Below are 24308 nucleotides of genomic sequence, written 5' to 3'. Positions count from 1 at the left end.
CCACGTGCCACAACTACTGAAGTCCACGCACCTAGAGTCCATGCTCTGCAACACGAGAAGCCACAGCAATGAGAAGTCTGAGCACGGCAATGAAGAGTAGCCCCCGCTCGCCTCAACTAAAGAAAGACTGCGCGAAGCAACGAAGACCCAATGAAGCAAAAAATAAATTAAAAAAAAAATTAGGGGCTTCCCTGGTGGCGCGGTGGTTGAGAGTCCGCCTGCCGATGCAGGGGACGCGGGTTCGTGCCCCGGTCCGGGAAGATCCCACATGCCGCAGAGCGGCTGGGCCCGTGAGCCATGGCCGCTAAGCCTGCGCATCCGGAGCCTGTGCTCTGCAACGGGAGAGGCCACAACAGTGAGAGGCCCGCGTACCGCAAAACAAAAACAAAAAAAATTAGTTCCTTTAAAAAAATTTTTTTAAGTACTGACTACTATGAATATAAATGGGATTTCAAATACGATGGGCTTTAAAAGGTTTCTATCCTGTGTGATAAGAAACTAAAGCCTCTAAGTCCGAAAGTTATGTATGTTTCAAAGGCAAGCATTTTACACTTTCCATGTCCATTATTACATTTTATTATGGGAGGCAGTATCCCTGGAATAACGCAACTCCATCTCCTACATTTGGTACAGACTGTCTCTAGACGTATACAGGGAGCTGTTTCAATGGATCTTTATTACTGTAGATCTTCATGACAACCACTCTGAGTTCATTTCAGATACTATCACATTCAAATTTGGTGACTCAGATGGTCATAGCACCGAATGGTCTGTCCCTCTAGGAGATTTGTACGTGTTTTGATGGACACTTAGTGTCATGTTGAAAAATTAAGTGTCCCTATTTTTCCCCTCCAGTGCCAACCACTTTGGATGATTATATCCCTTCTGAAATTGCTGTTGTTCTAGCGTTGTTTTTGAGGGCCACTTAAGTACCCAAATCAACTCACATTTTTATCCCTGGTATGGCAGCTTGGAAAAATGTAAAACGCTACACAGCAAAATGAAGGCTGTCTTTAAAGAAATATGAAAATTTTGATCGTCATTTAAAGGAAAGCTGGAAAGCTTTTCACCAGCTCAGAAGCCCAGAGACGTTAATAACTCAGCCAAGGTCACATAACTTATATACATGGTGGGCCGGCCTGACTCCAAATTGCAGTCTCTGCTGACATTCAGGGCTCCGTTCATATTTAGTATTAATCTACGATGTTTCCATATGGATTTCCTGAACACCTGGACTCAGGCATGAGGAACTGAAATGCGTTTTTCTATGTTGATTCATTCAAAATATCTTTTCCAAGCACCAAGTGCCAAGTCTTACGTTTGCAACAAAAAACTAAACACTGTTCTTGGCCAGAAGAATGCTTAACCCAATTAGGGAGGAAATCTCATGAATTACAAAAACAAAGGGGGAAAACACCGTGAGGTGTTAAGTGCTGTTCAGAGAAGGAATCTGCTCCCACCGTGATGGGTGTGGTGCTGGGTGTGGGAGGCGCCTGGCAACGCGAGTGCCACCAGATTAGGGAAAGTGGGCAGACATTAGGGCCCACCACGGGTCAAACACCGCGTACAATCCAAACTCCTTTTTCAAGACCGCAAATCCTGGAGATGGCTCAGAGCCCCAATTTGCCTTTGACGGCTCAGATCCAATACGCTACCGCACGTCGTCACGCCCTGTCTTGCAGTTCCCATGTTCACCATCCCATCCAAAGCCAGCACTACCCTGAGAAACACCGCGAGGATGGAAAACTACCTGGTCTCCTTGTCTGCAGGTCTTAAGCCCTCTAATGCACCCTGCTCCTAGCTGCTGCGGCTCCCTCTTTGGACTACGTACTCATTCTCAAAAGCTTGTTGCTGGCTTCCTGTGATCAAAAGGAGTGGTTTTCAAGCTACATGTGCAGCCCACCCCACTTTTTCAAGGAAAATCTTAAACCCAGAACCCCAACAACTAAATCAGACTGAAATGTATTTATTTGCACAAAAATTACTCCCAACCCCGCAGGCCTCAGGGATCTAGGAAGCAAGTTTAAAAAACACTGAAACAATCAAGAGGGGCATTGAGAGGCACCTTCACTAAGGATCACAGCCTAGAGCCTTGCTTCCAGCAGCCTTGCTACTTATGGGCCAGAAGCACAGACCTCACTCGGGAGCAGGGGAGAAATGCTGCCCCTCAGACCCACCCTGGCCCTGAATCAGAAACAGCGCTTTAAAGATTCCCCAGGTGGGGCTTCCCTGGTGGCGTAGTGGTTGAGAACCTGCCTGCCGATGCAGGGGACACGGGTTCGTGCCCTGGTCTCGGAGGATCCCACATGCCGCGGAGCAACTAGGCCCTTGAGCCACAACTACTGAGCCTGCGCGTCTGGAGCCTGTGCTCTGCAACAAGAGAGGCCACGACAGTGAGAGGCCCGCGCACGGCGATGAAGAGTGGCCCCCGCTTGCCACAAATAGAGAAAGCCCTCGCACAGAAACGAAGACCCAACACAGCCAAAACTAAAAAAAAAAATAAATTAAAAGAAGGCTGAACATTAAAAAAAAAAAAAAAGATCCCCAGGTGACTTGCATGCACAGTAAAGCTGGAGAAACACACAAAGCGCTCTAGCACTCCACCATCTCCCCACACTCATCCCTTGAATGGCTTCCCCAACGCAGCCCCTCCCCTTCCCGGAAGTGAGCATCCCACAGCACCTTATTAGGTGGCTTCACCCCTCCCCCACTCTCCAGGTGCACCGGACACCTTCTCCCTCTGTTACCGCACCACCTGAGTTTACCTGCTGGGCTTCATTCTCACCGTCACTCGACCTCTGATGGTCAGGAAACAGCCCAGACTTTAGAATAAGCAGGATCGCTTCCCCCTGGCTGGGGCCTTTCCCACCCCTCAAACAGATGCGATCTACCCTCTTCAGACCCCAAAGCACTTAGAACCATTCTTATACAAAGAGTATTCTATTTTCTTGTGTTTTAGCTAATTGGATGTTTGTTTTGTCTCCTATCAGATTGAAAGCTCTCCGCATCAGGAGCTCTGGCTTGCTTAACATATGGTGTGTAAGCGTCCCCAAAATATTTCTGGAATGGAATTGATTCTTGTGGGAAAGGGAGCTGAATAAAGGGGAGGGAAGTGAAGTCCCATGACAGTGTTCCCATCCAGCCCAGCCCAAACCACGGTACCTAAGTCCAGCCGCCCGGGCTCTGCATTTCAAACTTCACTTCAGGAACGTGGGGAGGAGCCCTGCAACGGCAGGACTGTGTTCCCGGGTGGTGTGTGGAAAGCGTCTGCGAGACTACAGATTCCACGTCATGCTCACTGGAGCTGCAAAACTGAAGTCCACGCTGCAAGTATGCTTCTTGAACTCCCAGCCTTCTACAAGTATGCTACTTCTGAAAACTGTAGAAAATAAAACTAAAGCAGACTTCCAAACAAATGCCACTGAGTCGTTAGATTTCAGATGACACGAAAGTCATTTTCAAAGGAAGAAAATCTAATCATGACATCAGGGTTTAAATAAGCGTATTTCATTTATTCTAAAAATCTCACTTCAAAGAGGCTGGTAAGAAGCATATAATACAAGGCTTAAAATACCACAATATGACACGAACTAAAGAAAAATAAGACCGGAATGTGAAAGGACACACAATGAGGCCAATAGGTGAGGTGAAATTTTATTAAGACGTTTGCTTTGCATTTTTTCAAATGCACAAGTAGACAGCAGGGATCCTGTATTTTGTGTTAAGCTTTTAGCGGCCGACAGAGAAAAGGAAACATCCCATTGAATGATTCACATCTAGAGCATAAGATGGGCTGGGTCACCTTTGAAATCAAGATTTTTGATGAATATTGGAGACAGAGCTAGAGAACATTCTTTCAGTAAGTATTTGAAAGATGCCCATTTAGTGGGGTTTTTTCAAATTTTGGCTGTATTGAGGTATAACTGACCTATAAAATTATAACATATTTAAAGTATACACCCGAGTGATGTGATATATGTATACATTGTGAAAGGGCTCCCCATCTAGTTAATTAACCCAGCCGTCACCTCCCATATTTACCGTTGTTTTTAGGTGAGAATATCTGAGTTCTACTCTCTTAGCAAATTTCAATTATGTGATACCATGTAATGTTGACAGTTGAATAAAGAATTATTTGTCTCAAGAGACAATGGAACTGGGGTTGTGTTAGCCACCTTTGGTCAAGACTAAGATTCTATTAAGATAAAAATAAAGCCAAAATTTTATTAAGACAATTACTTTGCATCTTTTCTAAGGCGCAGATAGACAATGGAAGAAAATTTAAAGTCATAGAAGATAGACAGCCACAGAGTGCAAAGGAAAAAGGCAATGTCTCAATACACATGGGGGATGAAAGGATTTTATTGTACCTGGATTTAACTCTAACAGATGCTTTTTAACTTCCCCCAGAATGACACTGGTCATTTGACTAGAGGGAGTGCTGAGGGAAAATTTTAATAGAGATCATTTTAAAGGCATAGGAAAAAAGATGGTGCAAAAGTATATTAAATGTTGATGATGGGGTTACAACTGACAATAATTTTTCTTTATATTTCAAAATTTCTACAATGTATGTGAATAGTATCATGATCATAAATATCATATATATTAAATAACAATGAAAATACAAGAAAAAGAGATGCTATTCCATTGCAAGATGAATGATGACTGCTTTCAAAAGAGTTACCAGAGGTATAATTCTGTTGTCAGAAAGGAGTCCAAATTGCTTGGCCAAAATATTCTGGCCATTTTCAAGGAAAAAATATCACAAATTAATAAAGATAAATTGCCTAGAGACAGATTTCAATGAAAGTGAACATACAACAGCAGCGTATTTATTACCCTGAATTGGTAATTTAACAGAGGCACATCTGGTACTGAAATACATATTGTTTAAACTATCTGAGCACATCTGGTCTTATCTTATTAAACAAACAACGCAAATCCAGGTAAAACTGGGCATCTCCTCACGTCCCTGGGAATTACGATACAAAAACTTTCCAAACAGCAGAACACATGCAAGGAGACATAGGAACGCCTCCAGAAAAACACACATTCATCGATCAGCACGTTAAATTAGGGATGTGTGGGACCGTGGATAACTCTGGAAATTGAGCACAATTAAAGACATGCTTGCTTCAGAAAAATGACAGTTTTAAAATGAAACAGAGAAAAATAAACTTATAAGTACATTCTAAAGAGCAGACAGCTTTTTAATTACAGGCTGTACAGAATCACACCCTTATTCACACATGCATCCACTTGTGAACCAAAAATCTTTACACGCTCTTGTGTGCCAGCTTCTGATGAGATCCTGGCGCCAGGTGAGTGAACACGATCATCACAGAGCTCCAGGTCAATGGGGAGCTGACAGCACGCTAAAGCCTGGTGTGTGCTCTACAGGGGAAGGTCCTAACGTTTCAGAGAAGCCCCGAAGCAGAGAGAGACCTGGCACCCACAACTAACAACCCATCACGCAGCCCCCAGGATTAACCCAATCAATCGTGACCTCGCCATCCCACTAGCACCTAGGCAGAGGGCCGCTGCTCAGTGCGGGTTTGGTGAATGAGTCTCTGGCTGAGGCCTCAGCCCTCTGCATCCTGTTCATCGCTCCCACTGGCCCACAGAAGCACCGATAAATAATGCCGAATGAATGAATGAACCGTTAAGCAAGGGATTAGAGGCCTTGATGTTACTTCTCATTGTCTCTCTTCAAGAGTCAACAAAATTCTCATATGTCTGGGGAAACGTGTGAAAATAGGGAAGCTATGTTTAAAATGTCTAAACTTTGCCTTGGAAATGACCTTAAAATGTTAAGGCAATTTGAGAATCATGAAAAAATGTAATTAAATAATTTAAATTACTGAAATTATAACCTCTGTAAACAGGACAGGAAACGCTGACCCAGATATTGTACTACCAGACAGCAGCACCCTATTCCCTTCCATCGTGTCGTGAATCTGGATTCTTTATTCAGAACAGAACGCTCCAGTAATTACTGGGAATGTCTTGTTGACACCTGTTCAGAAGAACATTTTCCCCTCCTTCGTGTGATTTTATTTCATAAAGCAGGAACAAAATACTCCAATAAAACACATCTCTAATTTAATATTAATGGGAAAATGATTTCTCTTTAAAAGATTATTTTTAAAGCATTAAAACAATTTATTCCTTTAAGCAAAGAATCATCTGTACAATTTATTTTAGAGATGTTTTTCTATCTCACATAGAATAATTACCTAACCACAGCTTTAAACATTTGTGAGCTCCATATTTTTAAGAATATAAAATAAAACTGACATGATTGCCGCTACCAGTAAATTTACAACCTAGCAAGGTAAACACATCAAAAGAAACAATCTACTAAAAGCGATGAAATAAATGTGAAATATATAAGATGGCATATACCAACCAAGTCACATGATGCAATAATTAATAAATGGCTCAGAGAACAGACCCTCAGGAAGGGGCAGAGGAATCCAAGATGATTGCACAGAGGGGTCGGACCCAGGAAGAGCCTGAAGAAGGGGAAGGATTTTGACTGCAAGCACAGAAACGGAGAAGCCTGGTAGCCAGGGGAATCTCAGAAGTCAATACAGGTGGATGGAAATTTCCTACAAAACTCTATGGCCCCTTCTAGCTCCCTCCAATCAAGGAGAAGTTAAAGGTGTATTCCACGCAAAACTGGAATTCTAGAGACAGCACGTAAATACACACCACAGGAATCTACCTGGTCCGCACCAGAAGGATACGTGTGTGCGCTATCAGACGGATATGTGTCCCATCTCAGGCAGAGGTATCATGCAGGATATACGTTTAGGTATCACTTCATATCGTATCAGAGGGACCCAAATCCTATCTATGATCTAAGACTGAAATTCCTGACCATCAGAGTTTGCTTTTCCCAAAAAGACCCTCAAAGGAAGTGGCATCCATCCTTCAGAGCCGTACGTTTCACTCCCAACAGCTAACGTCACCCCACCCACAGCCAAGGAAGCATCGGGATGCAACTCCTCCTCTGGCGGGTTAATCTGAGAAATCCGTCTGGGGATTTCTCTTCGTGTTTGACCACCGTGTCCTCCAGCCTCTCAGCCTCACTTACCACAGTGATGCCCGCTTACCCGTGAGAAGCCACATGTACGTGGCTCTGAACGCCAAGGGCCCTGTATGTATTCCTCATCTTCCTCCCATCTCACTAGGGACTCCTCACTACACATCTCCTCCTCTCCCCCAACTCCAAATGCTGGAGGGACCCAGGACTGAGTCTTCCAGACTCTTCTCTCTCCAACTACACTCCAGCCCTTAGGTATCTTATCCAGTGTCACGGCTTAAGTGCCAGCTTCCATCCTTATAGCTCCAGCCAGAAGCCTCCCGCATCATCGCCCGATGCATACATGTGCTTACAAGACACATCAGCGTTGATGTCTTAGAGGGGACCAAACTTAGCTAATCCAAAACCAAACTCATCATCACTCCCCTAAACCTGCTTTTCCAGCCGTCTCCAAATCAGCCCACGAGACCATCACACATCACTGTTTGGGGCAAAAATGTGAAGTTCGCTCCAAGTTGGCTCTTTTCCTCTGACCTCACATCCAACCCATCACCAAATGCATGACTCTGGGCAACACGTCCTCCACACTGACCCGCACTCTTGCCCGGGCTGTGGTCACCTCCCACCGGGACTGTCACGGTAAATGTCTGTCACGTTGCCCGATCACTGCAATCTACTCCATCGGTGGCTTACACAACAGATTACATCTCACAGTCTGGAGGCTGGACGTCCAAGATCAAGGTTTGGTTTCTCCTGCGGCCTCTCTCCTTGTCTTGAAGATGGACTGCCTCCTTGCTATGTCCTCACACAGTCTTTCCCCCTCTTCCTCCCACCCCAGTGTCTTTCTTGTGTCCTGATCCCTTCTTCTTACAAGGACACCAATTAGACGGAATTAGGGCCCCACCCTAATGAACTCATTTAACACTAATTATCTCTTTAAAGGCCAAATCCTTAATATAGCTACGTTGGGGGTTAGGGTTTCAGTACATGAATTTGAGGAGGACACAAGTCAGTCCATAATGGTATCATTCAACAGTTTCCGTCTCACTCAGAAAACAAGCCAGTATCTTTTCAGTGGCCGGGGAAATAGTACCAGGTGTGGCCACCCCGTCTCCATTCTCTCCCGAGCTCCCGCACTCAAGCCAACTGGCCTCTTTGCCATTCCTGGAACAAACAGGCACACTCTTGGGACTTGCAGTTCTCTCCTCAGAAGAGTCCTTCCCTCCCTCTCACACCGTTCTCAGGCCTTTACGGAAATGCCACTTCTCTAGGAGACCTTCCTGCCTAATTTACAGCCTCACCTTGAACACCACGACGCACTCTCCTGCTTTATTTTCCATCAGGACACCCATCACCATCTCTCCCTATGTTGACATGACACATATTTTACGTATTTATGGGTATCTGTCTGGCAGCAAGCTTCATGGTGGCTGAGGTCTTTGCTTTATTCAATGCTATTCTTCATCATCTTGAAGAGGAACAAATATTCTCCTATTAAGGTGACAGAAATTCATGACTGTTTTCAAGGGTACACTGCAGACAGGAATTATCCACTATTTCTAGAACTTATTTGGTCTTGGCCACTAAATGACCTCCACTTTCTCCCACTTGGTAATAAACTTGTACTGGTTTTTGGATCTCTTTCTGGCTGCTGACTTTGCACAGCTGCTCCAAATCCATTATCATTTCTTGTTTCTTTGCTTGTATACTTAGAACATGCTGCAATCAGCACATACAAATTCATAAATTCAGACCTCAAGGGCTTTTCTATGAAACCCCTTGGTTCACTGAGGTGTTAACATAAACAATAGTACTACAAAGAGTTAGAAATTTTACATGAAAGGAGAGAACGTTTACTGAGCACCTGCCGTGTGCCGGGCACTTTAGAAGTGCAGGGTTTCGCTGAGTCCTTACAACAAGCCTGTCTGTTACTACTGTGGCTGAGATGATTGATACTGTGTTAAGTCTACTGATTTGATTGTCTCCTCTCACACACGGGAGCTGATCCTGTTCGTTGAATATAAGAAAATCTACGGGGTTTTTTTTCTCCTGAATGTTCGGAGTTAATTTACGACTCTTAAGGATTTTATATAACAAGAAGCTTATCTTCTCCAATGAGCCAACATTCTCCTGTCCTGACACAGCCTCCATCTCAGAGACGCGGTATAAGGAGTCAGGAGGGGAGAAAGGCACTGTCTTCAACAATTCTCCAAATACAGCATAATGTAGTCATTAAGAAGAGTCTGGATTCCTGAGTGCAAAGCCCAGCTCTCCCATTTACGAGCTGTACATCTTGGGAAGATACCTCACTTTTCTGTGAAATGGGAAGGATGGCGGCAATGACGATGACAGTATTTATAGAGGTGTTATGCCCACAACCTGTGACAGCTTCAATAATGTAAGTTACTCATCTGCAACTTGCTTTTCTTCCTTGCACAAACACGTCACATATGCTTCCCCTGATGATAAGCATTTAGTTGATCTCCAATCTTTTACTTTAATAAACAATGCCAAGCCAGACACCCTCGTACCCATTTCCACAGGTTTATGTGAAAATCAGTCCAGGATATATACAGAGAACAGAATTGGGGAAATGTTCATCTCCAATTTGTCTAGATATCGCAAAATTGTTCTCTAACGTGTTTGTACCAACTTTTACTGCACCCCAAGCAGTGAGTGACACCCTCCTCATCATTTGATTGTCAGGCTTGATGAACATGACCATCTGATGTGTGTGAGATGATGTCATCAGATATTCCGTTTTCATTTCCCTGATGGTTAGTGAGGCTGGATATCTTTTCATCGTGTTGGCCTTTCAGATTTCTTTTTCTGCCAGTTGCTTATTCACCATCATATCTGCTACATTTTATTGGTCAAGGTAATTCATAAAACCAACCTTGATTTGAGGGGAGGAAAAACAGAGTCCACCTCTAAACAGACAGAGCATCACGCACACAGAGAAGGGAGGAAGGAACTGACCACGGCCATCCTCAAAGGCTGTCCCTTTATCAGTCGGCTGCTTGTCTTTTTGTAATTGTTTTAGTTAATTTTATAGGAATTATATATTACTCCCAAAAAATAACTCTTTAACCATTTCAGTTATTACAGAGTATTGAGCAGAGTTCCCTGTGCTCTACAGTAGGTCCCAAATGAAAACAGAATTTGAAAAGAATAGATAACATGCATGTGTATAACTGAATCACTTTGCTGTACACCTAAACTAACACAACTAACTAACAACTAACCGCTGTTAATCAACGGTACTCCAGTGTAAAATAAAAATAATAATAATTCTTTGTAATTTATGCATCACAAATGCCACTTCCCAGTGTGTGGCTGGTCTTTTCACACTTTACAGAGTCTTTCGAACCACAGAAGTTTTTGGTTTTAATATAGTCAAATTTATTGCCTTTGTCTCATAAACTGTGATTTTTGTGTCTCTTTTAGGAACATCTGTGCTCTCCAAAAGTCACATTCTGCTGCTCCTCCATATGCTTTGAATTTTAGTATCTACATTTGGGTCATAAACCATTTGGTACTTATTTTAGTGCATAGTTTGGGGTAAGAATAAAATCTATTTTAACTTTTTTGCATGTCACAAGCCAATTCCCCCAGCACAGTTCGTTAAAGCGTCTAGATTTCTTTATTTATTTGTAATGTCCTTCTGCCATATAATACGTTTCCTTATGTTTATGGGTCTATTTATGGCCTCTCCAGCTATAATACAAACACTATTTTAACAACTTAATAAGTAAGTTAAGCCTGAATATTTGGTTTGATATACCTTCATTTTTCTTCTGCAACTTTTCTTGACTATTAATGGTTCTTTGCTTACTCATTCAAATTGCAGTCAGTTTGTCAAGTTCCACTTATTAGTATCTTGATTGCTCTTACATCAAATTTTAAAACTTAATTACATTATATGCAATCCCAATAAAAATCTCACCAGGCATTTTTCATTTTTTTTCTTAGAAATTGACAAGCTGATTCTATAATTAATATGAAACCATCTAGTGTGTAGAAATCCGGTATATCCAAAGCAGTTTTTGAAAAGAATTAAGTTGAAGGACTTATACTACTTGATTTTAAGGCTTATTATGAAGCTGTAGTAGTCAGGATTCGGTGACACTGGCCTGAAGACTGACAAATAAATCAATGGAACAGAAAAGACCCCAGAAATAAACCCACATCTGTACTGACACTTGATTACCAGCAAAGTCAGCAAAGCAACGACAGAGAGGAGAACTTTTTCAATAGGGATGGCAGGAACAACTGAACACCGTCCGGAAAAACAGACCGTAATGCCCACCTCAGAACAAACACAAACATAACTCATCATGGATTACAGGCCTACATTTAAATGCCAGAACTACAAAGCTTCTAGAAGAAAACATAACAGAATATCTTCATGACTTAAGAGGCAGGGAAAGGTTTATTTAATAGGACACAGAAATTTCAAGCCGTAAAAGAAAAAATTAATCTATCAAAATGAAAAACTCTACTCACGAATTTATAAATAGATACTATTGAAAATGAGTAAGAAAGTACATACTGAAAGGAAATATCTGTTTATCTGACAAAGGCTCGCTATATAGAAGAATGCCTTCAACTCGATAATAAAAGCCAGTCTAACAAAACACGTGCAAAAGATTTGAATAGGTACTTCCCAAAGTACCATATGTGAATGGCCAACAAGCACGTGAAAAATTTCTGAGCACGATTAGTCATCAGAGAAATGCTTATACAACTATAATGAGATACAGCTACACACCCACTAGAATTAAAAAGACTGACAGCACTAAACGTTGGTGAGGATGAGGGGAATCCGAACTCTCATGCATTATGCATAGGAACGTAAAATGATAAACCTCTCTGGAAAAATGTAAGATGGTGTCTTAAAAAACTAAACACACACCTACCCCACAACAAGCAATTCTACTTCCGGGTATTCACCCGACACAAATAAAGTATGTGTCCACAGAATGATCTGTACAGAAACATTCGTAACTGCTTTATTCATAAGAGACAAAATTTGGAAAGAAGCCAGTGTCCATCAATAGGGGAATGGAAAAACAAATTGTTTCAATGAAAAATGTTATTCAAAAATAAAAAGGAACAAACTACTAAAACACGTAACAACGTGAAGGAATCTCACATACATTATGCCGAGCGAAAGATGCCTTACTCAAAACAATAGACACTGTGTGATGACATTTACAGGAAGCTCTAGAATAGGCAGATCTACTCTAGAATAGAAAAACTCAGAACTGTGCTTGCCTATAAGGATTAAGGACACGAGGTGGTGGTCGTGCCCCACATCTGAACAGAGTTCTGAATTACCCAAGCGTACATGCTGTCAGAACCCATGGAATGTTCTGTAATGACCTAAATGGGAAAAGAATTTGAAAAAAAATAGATACATCTCTATGTACAGCTGAATCACTTTGCTGTACACCTGAAACTAACACAACACTGTAAATCGATTATGCTCCAATACAAAAACAAAATTTAAAAAGATTAAAAAAAAAAAAAAAGCTCATGGGATGATGGTATACATAAGACCTGCCTTCCGTTACCCAAAGCAATCGATGTATACTGAGAACGTCAGCCTCTACACTCCCTGGAAAAATCATCTTCCTGAGACAGGAGTTTCTCTTGTTGGGGAAATTGCCCCCCAGCAGGAAATGGGGGCACAGGGATCTGTGGAATGCGACAGGGGTCACCACAGACTAGGTGGAGCACAGCTCTGAAGCGAACCTGGACCCCGCCGTGTCCTAACCGGGTGACCTAAGTATTAGAAGTCACTACTCTTGCTGAGACTGCCTCCTTCAGAACTCGGGACAATAATATTATTATAAATAAAGTCTGAGCATTTCATGTGGGAATTAGAACAAACTTATGTATTTCAGTCCCATTTTCCTAACCAGAGTCTGGTTTTAGGCAGGGGCTCAAGCCCAGCTCAAACTTTGGTGTAGAACCTATACATTGACTTCACTCTATGTAGGAACTGAAGCCCCTGCCCCAGCCCCAGGGTCTGTTTCCAGGAGTGATAACCCAGGGGCCACGGCGGTGCAGCCCGCACTCAGAACCTAGCTCTGGGGTCCTCCTTCTTTCTGGCAACTGAGAATTTCCTATTTTTCATTTAGGTTTTTGGGGGCTCTTTTTTTTTTTTTGGTCTTGGCTGTGTATTTGGAAAATCGTTATATTTCCTGCAGCATTTCTTCGTATTTGCAGGGAAAGAATATTAAGGAAAGCCGTTCCTCATCATGTTCGCACTTTAACTCTTCTCAGTCTGGTTTCTTCCTCTACAGGATGGTACTAGTGACGCTAATAACACTTCGTATCTATCACTAAGGTTGATGAGAAGATGAAGGGAGACTAAGCATGGAAAGCACTGGTGTATAAGGTCTCTCTTCTAGAACCTAGTCCAGTGTCCAACCAATCTCAAAGAACAAAGCCAGAGGATTTACGTGGGTCCCTACCAAGAAAATGCACAAGGAAAAGAAATAAGAGCTTATACACTGGAAAGAAAGAAGTCGGGGCTTCCCTGGTGGCGCAGTGGTTGAGAGTCCGCCTGCCGATGCGGGGGACGCGGGTTCGTGCCCTGGTCCGGGAAGATCCCACATGCCACGGAGCGGCTGGGCCCGTGAGCCATGGCCGCTGAGCCTGCGCGTCCGGAGCCTGTGCTCTGCAACAGGAGAGGCCACAACAGTGAGAGGCCCGCGTACCGCAAAAAAAAAAAAAAAAAAAAAAAAAAAAAGAAGTAAAGCCATCCTTATCCGAAGATCATAAGATTGTACATTTAGATAATCCAGTAAACTAAAGACAACATATTAGGTGCTGTAAGAGAATTTAGCAAGGCTTCTGGTATAAGATAAATACGAAAAACCAATTGTATGTATCTATATACTAGCAACAATTAGTTAATTATTTGATTTTTAAAACACTATAATTTATAACTGATACCTAGGAATAAGTCTAACAAAAAATAAGCAAGACCCATAACAGAAGAGGATAAAACACACCGAGGGAAAGAAAAGATTTAAGTAATGGAGAGATATTCCACATTCATGAATTGGAAGACTTAATATTTAAGTTGATTTTTCCCAAAATGAAGTATAAATGTAATTCAATCCCAATCGAAATCTCATCAGGCGTGTGTGTACACGTGCATGCGTAGAAATAGAAATGTAAAAATTAAGGGCGGGACAAGTCAATTTTGAAAAAGAGCAAAATTGGAAGGTTAGAGTTCCAGATACAAAGACTCGTGAGCAAGCAGTGGTCACTAAGGCAGACCAGTGCAATCAAACAGGAAGCCCAGGAACAGACGCTGCCTTTACAGTCCCTTGATTATGACAGAGGGGACAGTGCTCCATAGTGGGGAAAGGGCGTTCTCTGCAATAGTGAAAGTGGATTAACTAGATATCTATTCCGGAAAAAAAGTGCCCCACTATGTACTTCATACCATACATAAAAGGACAGATGGAACACAGATTTAAAGATATTAAACAATAAACCTCTAGGAGTTATCATAAGGGGGAGTTCTTCGTGGTGCTGGACAGGCAAAGATTTCTTCAACAGAACATGAATGCATTAACCATAAAGAAAATCTAGTTCTTAAAATGAAGAACTTTTGTTCAACAAAATTCACTACTAAGAGAGTGAAAGGCAAAAAAAAACAAAACAAAAAATTCATTTGCAAAACATATATCTGTTCAAGGGAATCATATTCAGAGTATAGTATATACGGAATTCCTAAAAATTGATGGAAAAAAAGATATCACCTAATTTATAAACGGGGAAACGCCTTAAGTAGTCACTCTACATGGAATAGTTTTCAAAATATTCAGTCATTAAGCAAAAACAAATTAAAAGCAAAATGAGATACCCAACCACCAGAGTGGCTAAATAAACACATAATAACCAAAACTAAGTACTGGTAAAGATGTGGAATGATTTAGACCTCTAACACTGCTGGCCAAGTCGTAAACTGGCAAAACCATTTTGGAAAGCACGCCCATACCCTATGACGTAGCAAATCCACTTCCAGATACATAGTTAACTGAAACGCATTCATCTGTGTACAAAGACATACAGAAGAAGGTTCATAGCACAGGCAGCAAAAGCAAAGATAAGCAGATGGGACAGCTGCAGATTTTAGAACTTCTGTGCAGCAAAAGAAAGAATCAAACAGAGTGAAAAGCTACCTACAGAACGGGACAAAATGTTCGCAACTCACGTATCTGATAAATATTTGCAACTCACATATCTGATGGTAAATACTTGCAACTCACGTATCTAGATTAATATCTAGAAAATATAAAGAACTCAACAACCACCACCAAAACAACCTGGTTAAAAAATGGGCTAAAGATTTTAATAGACATTTCTTCAAAGAAGATACACAAATGGCCAACAAGCATATGAAAAGATGGTCAGCATCACTAATCATTAGAGGAATACTCATTAAAACTACAACGAGACGTCACCTCTTACCTATTAGGATGGCCACTGTCAAAAACAAAACAAAACAAAACAAAAAACAGTGTTGGCAAGGATGTGGAGAAACTGGAACCCCTGTGCACCTACCCCTACCTCATGATCCAATTAAATTGAGAATTCTATACCAGGCACTTTAAAATGTAAAGCAAACCCAATTTATTAAGTGTAAAGGGCAAAACTGGAAAAGAAGGGACTGGATTCTTTATGGCCCCAAGGACCCGGTAGACTGGCCTGAGTTTGAGGGACCTGCATCAGGATGGAGGCTGCCAACACTGGATGTGACAGCGACCATTCCCTCAGAGATTGTGTGTTCATTGCTGCTAGTACCCCGTCTTTAATTATTAAGGAGAACGTTACGGGATCCAAGTTAGGTCTCCAAATATCTGTACCGTTCCTTTAACTTATCTAACAAGACAGAGCTGAGTAATAACAAATTGTTTCACAGCCATGTTCCCATGAACAGCACAAAATTTTCTCTAAAACACTGTACACTCCAAAACCAACATACTCAACAACTAAATCTAATCATACTCCGTATGCTTCTCACTTTACTTTTTCTCAGTGCATAAAATCTTAACAAGATTCTTTTAAAAACTCCTTATGGGAAATCTGACACCACCTCATTTCCTTACACTCCAAAGTGAGTTGTTCAACTCACGCTTAAGAAATTTCCCATGTCTTTCTCTTTGTTTTTCCTCTCCTGGCTGGCACAATTTTTGATATGTAGTAGGTACTGCTTTATTTGTTTAATTTTACTTAATTGAAGATATAAAATCAAAGTTTAAATGTTCATAAAAGTTTAAGAAGGAAAACTTTTTTAAAATCACTAAAGTTGAAGCCAATGAAATGACAGGAAAACTATAAAATACCTATTTTCTTCCATCCAAAAAGTCCTTATTTTTCTATTACAGATTATTCCAAAGCATTTTAAATGATTTTTTTTTCAAAACCAGTAAAGAGCAAAAGGGTAAAATTTTAAAACACGCTACAGGAGTTTGAGCAAATTCAGAGTTTTCTCATCATTAAAGTTAATGAACCTTTGAGACTATGGTTTTAATATGAAATGATGATGTTATTCTTGAAATCTGTTCATGACTATTCATGGTGAAGCAGTTTTAGGTTCACCGAATTTACATGTTGCATATTACAGAGCGTGACAGCTTGAAATCCCATAGCCAAGAAACCCTGTGACTTCCAATTCAAGTTAAGTTATGTCTTAAGTTTATAGATATGTGAGTGAGCACATGTAATCATGTTCTTATACCTCCTTAAAATATTTTAGGGCCTCTCATGTTTGCTCCAGTGTGCTAAGCCATATGACTTTCTAAATTTCTAGCACAGTCCAGAGACTGCAAAACTTTAATACATTGTTTTGAAACTGTTTATTAGAACACAAAGGTATCTGAAGGAGAATCTGACACAGTGACCATGAAGTTTTCTTATTCAAGGAATCTTTTTGAGACTCATAAAGGTTACAGACACTGTCAAAACAAATGCACACTTACACAGAATTCTGCTTACAATTTTAGGAATTTCAAAGAATACTGAAGTCCAATTCTTAGATCCCAGGTTAAGAATCCTTATCTGAACTTCTTGGTTTTTTTGCAGTTCGCAGGCCTCTCCCTGCTGTGGCCTCTCCCGTTGCGGAGCACAGGCTCCGGACGCGCAGGCTCAGCGGCCATGGCTCACGGGCCCAGCTGCTCCGCGGCATGTGGGATCTTCCCGGACCGGGGCACGAACCCGTGTCCCCTACGTCGGTAGGTGGACTCTCAACCACTGCGCCACCAGGGAAGCCCTGAATGTGGATCTTGATGTTTGAATATGTTTTAACCTTGCACGATGTCTATACTAACAATGTATGGGTTGTTTAATAAATAAATATTTAAAATAAAAAAAAGTGATAGCCTAGGCATACGAGTGGCCAAAGTAAATGTATAAAGTGAGGAAGATCATCAACATCACGTGATTGCTGAAAGTGGGGGAGGTGCAGAGAAGAGAGGGAGGTAAGGGAGGGGAGGGAGAGAAACGGGTTTACTGGCACAGAAATAAATATTGGTCTAAAAAGTCACGCTGCTGCTAAGGTTAACACGGCTTAATCTATCCAATTAAGTGAAAATGTGAAGATGATAGAAAAGTCTGCCATAGGACTTCCCTGGCGGTCCAGTGGTTAAGACTGCACTTTTCCAACGTAGCGGGTGCAGGTTCAATCCCTGGTCGGGGAACTACGATCCCACATGGCACACGGCAACTAAGCCCGCCTGCTGCAACTACTGAGCCTGTGCACCGCAAGGAAGAGCCTGCGCACTGCAATGAAAGATCCCAAGTGCCACAGCTAAACCAAATAAATAAATATTTGGTATTTATTTACCAAACACAGCCATATAGGAAAATAAATATTTTTTAAAAAAAGAAAAAAAGAGAAGAGAAAGGGTGAGAAACCAACCCTGACAGTCGGGTGGTTAAGACTCCAAGCTTCCACTGCAGGGGCCACAGGTTCGATCCCTGGTCAGGGAACTAAGATCCCGCACGCTGCGAGGTGTGGCTAAATAAATAAATATAAAAAATAAAAGTCTGGGGCTTCCCTGGTGGCGCAGTGGTTGAGAGTCCGCCTGCCGATGCAAGGGACGCGGGTTCGTGCCCCGGTCCGGGAAGATCCCACGTGCCGCGGAGCGGCTGGGCCCGTGAGCCATGGCCACTGAGCCTGCACGTCCAGAGCCTGTGCTCCGCAACGGGAGAGGCCACAACAGTGAGAGGCCCACGTACCGCAAAAAAATAAATAAATAAATAAATAAATAAAAGTCTGCCATAAGGTAACTGTAAAAGGAACAAATATTATCTCGGTTTTTTAACCGAGATCTTACTTGGAGTAAGATGGACCGTGCTCAGATGATGCTTCATGCAGAGAAGGAGAGGTGCCACAGTAGAAAAGCCAAGGTTTCAGAAGCAAGCGGACGCCAATCTGCACAAGGAGGGACAAGTATTTGGAACCCTGAGTCGAGGGAGGACTGGGAGAGGGCAGGACAGAGGTGGGAGAAGAGGAGCAGGGCGGGGTGCAGGGCGGCAGGAGGACCACACTCTGCACAGGTGCTGCAACAGGGAAGAACGACTCTGACTCCATGTGAGATCTGTTCCTTTCACTTTAACCCTTGGGCTCTGTTTAGTCAGGCTGGCTCTGCACCTTTTGTAAAAGAACGTTGCCTAGAGCCTGAAATACAAAGGACAGCCCATTCTCCAAGCTCTGGCCTTTAAGAGTCTATTCATGTAGAGGCACAGCTGCAGAATGTCTGGTTGGAGGTTCACAGGAACATCACGGCCTGACCTACCTGACAGCTGCAAGAACAAAGGGTCCTACACCAAGAAGTCTGCAGCAACTAACCGCCTCCCTCCCTCACCTTGCCTTTAAAAATGCTTTGCTGAAACCCTTCAGAGGGTTAGAGGATTTGGGGGCGTGAGCCACCCATCTCCTTGCATGGCCTTGCAAGAAACTTTTCTCTGCTCCAAACGCCAACGTTTCAGTTTGTTTGGCCTCACTGTGCGTTGGGCACATGAACTTGCGTTCGGTAACAGTATCTCTTCCTCAGAACCCCCAAATCTTGAGATTGGTCTAAAACTCACAGAACGTTTAACGTGAGTGGTCGCGTTATGGAAGACACTGAATGACCCAAACGCTTCCTCTAAGGTGATGCAGGAGCCAAAACAAACCTGTTAATTCTTCGAAAACTCTTTCTGACAACAGAACATATTTCCAAAGAAGACTGCAGAATCTTCTCTGGAAATGTTACGGCTAAATTAGTTATACAAGAGATTAAAATGATGCAAGTATAAAACCAGTTGAAGTTATCAAAATCTGCTAAATATCTTCTTTAGTATCTTTTAACTTGTTTCTTGTGATTCTATGATTTCCTTTCTTCAAAAGCCCACATATTTTAAAATATTAGACACCATTAGAAACAAGAATTTCAGGTACTGAATTTAAATACATCTGTAAAATTCCCTCATGCACATGGATTTCATTAAGTTCAGTGAAGCAAATAAAACCTGTTGTTATGAAAAGGACCTTTGACAGCTCATAATTACATAAAAATAAATGCACCAGTTGAAGAGTAGAATAAAATTAAGATGTCAGCATTGATGAATCTCTTAACTAAAATTTTTAAGAAGCACTTTAAGACTCAGTAACTTTTCCCTGTTTTGTGTGGTTATATTAAAATGGTAACAATTAATTTTGCAGCAACTTGACAGTAATTATTTAATTCTTAACACATCGTGGAAGGTAATTTTTAGAAATGACAGACTAAAATATATATTTAAATCTGCTTAGTTAATTAAACCATGAAAGACTAAGATGGAAAATGCAATAAGAATTCAATTTAATTCTAAACCTGGACTAAATTTATAGATTAGAAGTAAATGATTGGTTCTAACACATGTACGTAAGGATTACAATACTAAAATGAATACTAGCTCCAGGTCAAGCAGCTAGTAAAAGGCATTCTTGGCAGCGGTAGCAGCAAGATTCCTTTTGGTAAATATTGGTAGCTGACAACAGGACAGATGTGTTGCAGGCTTCACTTAAAAGCTACTCTCAGATCAAAATCCATCACACATGGTAGGTATTGCACTGAAGCTGTACACTGCCTTGGGTCAGTGTACAATATGGTCATTTTAACAGCAGTAATTCTTCCAATCCATGGGCACAGTATATCTTCCCATCTGTTTGTGTCATCTTCCAGTTCTTTCATCAGCATCTCATAGTTTTCTGAGTACAGGTCTTTTAACTCCTTAGATTTATTCCTTGTTATTTTATTAATTTTTATATGATTGTAAGTGGGACAGTTTTCTTAATTTCTCTTTCTGGTAGTTCCTTGTTAGCGTATAGAAATGCAGCCACTGAGTATAATATTAGCTTTGGGCTTATCATATATGCCTTTATTATGTTGAGGGATTTCCCTCTAGAGCCACTTTGTTGAGTTTTTATCATAAATGGATGTTGAATTTTGGCAAAAGCTTTTTGTGCATCTGTTGAAATGATCACATAGTTTTTATTCTTTAATTTGTTAATGTGGTGTATCACACTGATTGATGGGTGGCTACTGAACCATCCTTGCATCCCTGGGATAAATCCCACTTGATCACGGTATATGAGCTTTTGAAAGTATTGTTGAATTCGGTTTGCTAATATTATGCTGAGGATTTTTGCATCTATGTTCATTAGTGATAGTGGCCTGTAATTTTCTCTTTTTATGATATCTTTGTCTGGTATCAAGGTGATCCTGGCCTCATAGAATGTGTTCCAAAACATGTGTTCTGTCCTCTGCAATTTTTTGGAATAATTTGAGAACGACAGGTCTTAACTCTTCTCTAAATGTTTGGTGGAATTCACCTGTGAAGCCATCTGGTCTTGGACTTCTGTTTGTTGGGCTTTTTAAAATTATTGATTCCATTTCAGTAATGGTCACCAGAGCTATATGCTGTACGGCTTCCTCCTATGTGGGCTGCCCGGGCCCTTCTCTTGTAGCAGGCTGACTACTGTGGGCATGCTAGAAGGCTTATCTGACCTTTGTTCCAGTCGGTTGCCAGGCCCTGCCTTGTGCAGAGGCTGCCAGCCGGCCGTGGGTTGGCAGGTCCAAGTCCTGGCACGGCTGGATACAGGGCCAGGGGAGTCTTGGTCCCGCTGCCAACCTGCTGGCGGGTGGGGCTGAGTCACGAGGGGGTGACCTTCTGGTGGGCTGGGCCAGTCCTGTCGTGGTTGGCCGCAGGGTCCATGGTGTCCTGGAGCTGGTGATGGGGCCACGTCCTGAGGTCTCCAGCTGCAGGACCCTGGGGGTCCTGGAGTCGGTGTTAGCTCTCAGGTGGGCGGGACAAGGGCCCAGGGCATTCCAGGGCTGGTTCTCACCCCTTGGTGGGTAGGGCTGGGTTCTGGGCCCACCCAGCTGCCTGGCCTGAGGCAGCCCAGGACACCAGTGCTGACCGGCTGGTAGGTGGGGCTGGGCTCTGGCACTAGAGGGAGGATTTCAAAACGGCGCTTACCAACACCTCATCCTCGTGGTGGGATGAGCTCTGCACAATGGCTGCTGCAGAGTCCTCACCGCAGGCTGAGCGCTGCTACCTCCTGCCTCTCTGCGAAGCTCTCCAAGATCAGCAAGTGGGTCTGACCCAGGCTCCCTCCAAGTTACTGCTCTGCCCTGGGTCCTGCAGCGTGTGAGATGTGGCATGCGCTCTTTAAGCATGGAGTCTCTATTTACCACAGCATTCTTCTCTCTTTATCCTTGCTTTTCTCTGTTAAATTTCTAGCTAGTCTACCACTGAGCTCTTTGCTATCATGGAGCTACAAGCCTCTTCTCAATTGCGTATTACTAAGCTCTCCGTCATTTCTGAGAGTGCCCTTCCCCACCATCTCCTCCAAATAAAATCCATCTCCTCAGGGAGGGCTGTGGAACTCCCTGCTTAGCCTGCCTCTGCCCCGGGCAGAACCTCGCCCCACTGCTCCAGAGCTGGAGGCGGGCACAGTGGCCTCCTCTCTCACCATGACCTCCCACCCTACGACTAGGGCACTGATTAGGGACTGCAGCCCCTAGTCTCCTCTCCTCTCCGAGTATGGAACTGCCCCCTACAAGGGAGCCAAGATGGGGACAGTAGTGGCCCCATATCCTTGGCCTGCCACACCTGGGGTAGAGGTTCCACCCTAGAGTGGTGGCTAGGTACGTGGGAAGTCCCAGACCTGTTGGCCACACCTGTGGAATAAAGCTTGTGCCTGCAGCTTGCGGGAGGGGGCTGAGGATGCTGGAGGCCTGCCCCTTCCAAGGAGAAGCCAGCAACGCAGACTGGGACCTGGAGGAGCGGAAGGCCGTCATCTTGGCTGCAGCCACACAGCGCACCACACTGAGCTGGGGCGGCACAGATTCAGTCCTAGACCGAATACCCAGATTCTTGCTGTTCTTCCCAAGATTTAGTAGATTCTCATGAATGAATGTTTCTCCATGTACTGTATACCCTCAGGACAATTTCCAGAGACTTTAAATACATGTTTTTAAAATAATTTTCACCACTCACTTTTGATTGTTTCCTGGAGAGAGGGTCTACAAAGAGCCTCACATCACCATTCCAATACCTTTTCTATTTATGTTCACTTCTATCATTCATTTAAAATTTTCTCTTTGTGTTTTACAATCTAAGTAATATATTAACTTTCTGCATGTAATATATTCATAAATACGTATAAGATGCAAATAACTGTACATGTCCTGTGTTGATCAAAATATCTCAGATAAGGTGCTCAATCAAAACCATTTGGAGAGTTTAGACCTTGTACACACCCCTGGCTTTTTCCATGTTCCACTTTGGATATAATTACCTTTTCCATCAGGGAAATCATGGCACGTGCTCTGGGTCCTTGACGCTGTCACCATCCCCAGCAGGAAACTATTGCCAGCTCTTTTTTCCTAAGCCAATGAGAGAGATGATGTTGGCTCTGGGATCGTGTCAGTTTCGGCAAGCAGAATACATTAATAACTTTTACACTATTTGACACAAATATAAAATCAGCAACCTTTACTGTATAGTATGGACATTTTTAGAGCAACAATTCCCAATTCTTTTCACTATGCTGCCTGTGAAATATGTAGAAGATTATTAATCCATCTTTAATAGCACATCTGAATCTACAGCAATCTTACTTATCCCTGTGAGAGTAAATTTTTTTAAAGAATGGTTGTCACTATCACCTATGAGGTGGAGAATAATTAATCAAAATTTTCATTGGACTTTTCTGGGAAAATGGCTTTTGATTTCCACCTGTGAAAAGTCTGCTTTAAAAAAAAAATGTAATCTAAGAGTTGTAAACATTTCTGCCTTGCAATTATCCACTTGGTTACGTGAAAAACATTTTTAAATACCCCAGCGTCTTTGTGTTTCCATTTGCTTCCAGATAAAACAGCGTTATCTCCATTTAAAAATTCACAGAATACACCAGTAGGACCCTTTCAGGAATGTGTTTGATAATTTACCTCCTCAGTACGTTCACCAAACATCTGCAGACACCCCGGCCATTCCCCAGACACAAAACTGCTGGAACCAAGTCACTCTCCCGTGCGGAGGTGTCAACAAGTAAACAGATGACAGACACAGAAGCACTACCAGGAAAACCCTATGCCTTATCATCATTTGAGCGAACCGCTCCAGGCTTTAAAAAAGAAAACAAATCGTAGTACAGCTGCTATTCCAAGCAGCGGGTGGGCGCGCAGTCCCCTTGGTGCTGCGGACAGAGTTTCTGCAAACCCCGCGGGGGCCGCCCAGCTGCCAGGCCCCGGCCCTGCTCGGTGTCCGGAGCCGCAGAGGCTCGCGGGGGACAAGCCGGGGGACACACCGGAGCCCGCGAAGGGCCGGGTCCCCAGCAGGGCCGCGTCCCCAGCAGGGCCGCCGTGGCGCGCGCGGAAAGGGCGGCGCCGGTTCTGGTACCTCGTGGGACGAGGGCCGAGGCGGGAACACCGGAGCTCCGACCCGCACTGCGTGACGCGACGCCGCTGCACCGGGAACGGCTGGAAGGCGCCCCCGCGGCGGCAAAGGAGACGGGCCGGGGCCCAGCGACCCACGGGGACGTGACGCGGGGTTGGCACGTGGACGCGCGCGCCGGGCGGGCGGGCGAGACGCTTCGGGGGCCCCGCGCGCCCCGCCGAGGTCTGCGGCCCCCGCCCGCCCGGCGCCGGGTCCCGGGCGCCCCGAGCCCGCGCGGGGATGTGGGCCCTCCCGCCCGGGA

At 43.2% G+C, this 24308-nt stretch overlaps 1 long non-coding RNA gene across 1 annotated transcript in view; it reads right to left on the bottom strand.

Annotated features, from left to right (window-relative positions):
• Positions 1 to 24308, bottom strand: part of LOC309836152 — a 187078-nt gene that overhangs the window by 162396 nt on the left and 374 nt on the right. The window contains exon 2 of the long non-coding RNA XR_014298107.1: positions 22908 to 22995. This is a non-coding gene — a long non-coding RNA (uncharacterized lncRNA). The remainder of the gene's footprint in view (positions 1 to 22907; positions 22996 to 24308) is intronic.

This window comes from Grampus griseus (genome assembly GCF_964374135.1).
Source record: "Grampus griseus genome assembly, chromosome: 18".
In the NCBI taxonomy this organism is placed as follows: domain Eukaryota; kingdom Metazoa; phylum Chordata; class Mammalia; order Artiodactyla; family Delphinidae; genus Grampus; species Grampus griseus.
This window is presented reverse-complemented; position numbering and strand designations above follow the sequence as displayed.